Raw genomic sequence first — 3,231 nt, forward strand, 5'->3', positions numbered from 1 at the left:
CTAAGGACTCAATGCCCAAGAGACAGCTGTTGCCTGCTTCCTTCGCCCAGAGGGGACCACATCTCACCCTTTTACCTCTTCCCAAACCCAGGCAGGCACTCATCATAGAAAGAGAACTATAGGCCCATTTCTTTGATGAACATTGATGCAAAACTCCTCAACAAAATTTTGACCAATCGAATTCAACAATTCCTCCAAAAAAATACACAACGATTAAACAGGATTTATTTCAGGGATGCAAAGCTCGTTCAATATATGCAAATCAATAAAAATATTTCATCACATCAACAAGAGCAAGGATAAGAAATTCATGATTTCTCAATGGATGTCGAAAAAGCATTTGACAAGATCCAACACCCTTTTATGATGAAAGCTCTGGGAAAACAATGAATCTGGGTAACATGCCTCAATACAATAAAGGATGTATTTGACAAACCTACAGCCAGCATTATACTTAATGGTGGAAAACTAAAGCCATTTCCTCTTAACTCAGGAACAAAACAAGAATGTCCACTCTCTCCACTTCTCTTCAACCTACTATTAGAATGCCTAGCTACAGCAATAAGACAAGATGCAAACATAAATGGGATCCAAATGGGGAAAGAAGAAGTAAAACTCTCCCTCTTTGCAGATGACATGATCTTGCATTTAAAGAATCCCTTGGACTCCACTCCCAAATTACTCATGCTGATTCAAAACTTTAGCAGAGTAGTAAGGTATAAAATTAAATCTTAAAAATCAATAACTTTTCTGTATGCCAACATGAGAAAAGTGTGGCTAAAATCAGGAAAGCAACTCCATTCGTAATAGCCCCCCCAAAATAAAATACCTAGGAATTAACTTATTCAAAGTAGTAAAGGACCTTTATGAAGAAAACATTAAAAACCTGAAAAAGGAATTCAAAACAGAACTTAGAAAGTGGAAAAACCTCCCATGCTCCTGGATTGGAAGGATCAACATTGTGAAAATGCCAATACTTCCCAACGCTATCTACAAATTCAATGTGATACCTATCAATATTCTATCCTCATTCGTCAAGGAAATAGAAGAGGCAATCCAAAAATTCACATGGAACAATAAAAGACCTCGAATAGCAAAAATGAACCTTAACAAAAAGAACAGTGCTGGGGGAATATCAATACCAAATTTCAAACTCTACTACAAAACCATAGTAATCAAAACAGATTGGTACTGGCACAATAACAGACCTCAGGACCAATGGAATAGAACTAAAAACCCAGAAATTTACCCATGGATCTATAGCCACCTAAACTTCGATAAGGGAGCTAAAAAAATAGAATGGAAGAAACACAGCCTCTTCAGTAAATGTTGCTGGTAAAATTGGTCAATCACTTGTAGAAAACTAAAGCTAGATCCTTATATATCACCCTGCACAAGAAACAACTCCAAATTACTGGACAATATAAGAGATACACTATGTCTCCTTGGCACAGGTTGAAATTTCCTTAATAGAGACCCAGAAACACAACAAATCAAAGAAAGGTTGGACAAATGGGATTGCATGAAATTGCAGAGCTTCTGCATGGCAAAGGACAAAAGTAGCAAGATCAATAGAAAACCCACGGATTGGAAGAAGATTTTCTCTAGCCATACAATGGACAAGGTGTATCTAAAATACACCTGGAACTCAAAAAATTAAATCCTCCAATAACAAATCCTCAAAGAAACAACTGCCCAATAAATAAGTGGGCTAAAGATGTATAGAAAAACTTCTCTGATGAAGAAAGAAAGATAGCCAATAGACACATGAAGAAATGCTCAATCTCCCTAGCCATAAAAGAAATGCAAATCTAAACAACACTGAGATACTACCTCACCCCAGTTAGAATGGCTATAGTCAAGAATTCTAATAGGGCTGGGAAGGTGGCTCAGTGGTAGAGCGCTTGCCTTGCATGCTCGAGGCCCTGGGTTCGATTCTGCAGCACCACATAAGCAAAAAGAAAAAAAAGCCGGAAATAGTGCTGTGGCTCAAGTGGTAGAGCGCTAGCCTTGAGCTGAAGAGCTGAGGGACAGCACCCAGGCCCAGAGTTCAGGCCCAACGACTGGACCCAAAAAAAAAAAAAAAGAACTCTAATAACAACCAAAGCTGGAGGGGATGTTGGTGGGAATGAAAACTTGTTCAACCAGTTTGTAAAGTAGTATGGATGTTCCTCAAAAGACATAGAGCTCCCTGATGACCCAGTACTCCCATGACATTTACCCAAATGATCACAAAGAAGACCATGCTAAAGCTACCAGCACAAATGTATTTATTGCAGCATTATTTTTTTGGGGGGTCCATGGTGGGGCCTGAATTCTGGGCCTATGTGCTGTCCCTTAGCTCTTTAGCTCAAGACTAACGCTCTAACACTTGAGCCACAGCACCACTTCCGGCTTTTTTTTTTCTTTTTGCTTATGTGGTGCTGGGGAATCGAACCCAGGGCTTCATGCATACAAGGCAAGCGCTCTACCACTGAGCCACCTTCCCATCCCATATTGCAGTATTATTTACCATAGCTAAGATATGGAACCAACCCAGATGCCCTTCAGTAGATGAATGGATCAAGAAAATGTGAGATATATATACAATATAATTCTATGCCTCCATCAGAAAGAATAGCATTGCCCCATTTGTAAGGAAATGGAAAGCCTCGGAAAAAAATATATTAAGTGAAATAATCCAGGCCCAAAGAAACAAAGGTCCTATGGTTTCCATTATTTGCAATATCCAATATATGTCTGAGACAAACTGTAACAGTTAGACAAGTTGATGTTAGGTGAAATGAAGCCCAAGATACTCAATTTTTTTCTTTTCTGCTATTGTTTCCAGTGTATTTATAAGATGATTTTTTTGTTGCTTTGTATGTCCCTACCCCACAGTATAACCCCTATTTTCACTGTATTTGATGTTGGTATAATTTGTGGAAGGAATGGGAAAAACAAATTGGGATACAGGTGGACCTATTGCAACAATGACATATACAAGGCATTATATCGAAAACCAAAGTTTACAACTTTGTCGTGGGGGAGAGGGGCGGATAGGCCCAGACGGGGAGATGGGAGGGGATAGGAAGGGGAACCAAAGGAGGAGGCAACAATGTTGATAGGAAATGTACTAATTACCTTGTTCATGTAATTGTAACCCCTCTGTATGTATTTTCATAATAAAAAATCATGAAATAATAAAGTAAAAGTCCATGTCAATTTATTTTTTTTGGATCCTGTCGTGGG

This window comes from Dipodomys spectabilis, unplaced genomic scaffold, assembly GCF_019054845.1.
Source record: "Dipodomys spectabilis isolate Male_0828 unplaced genomic scaffold, ASM1905484v1 ptg000276l, whole genome shotgun sequence".
Taxonomy (NCBI): domain Eukaryota; kingdom Metazoa; phylum Chordata; class Mammalia; order Rodentia; family Heteromyidae; genus Dipodomys; species Dipodomys spectabilis.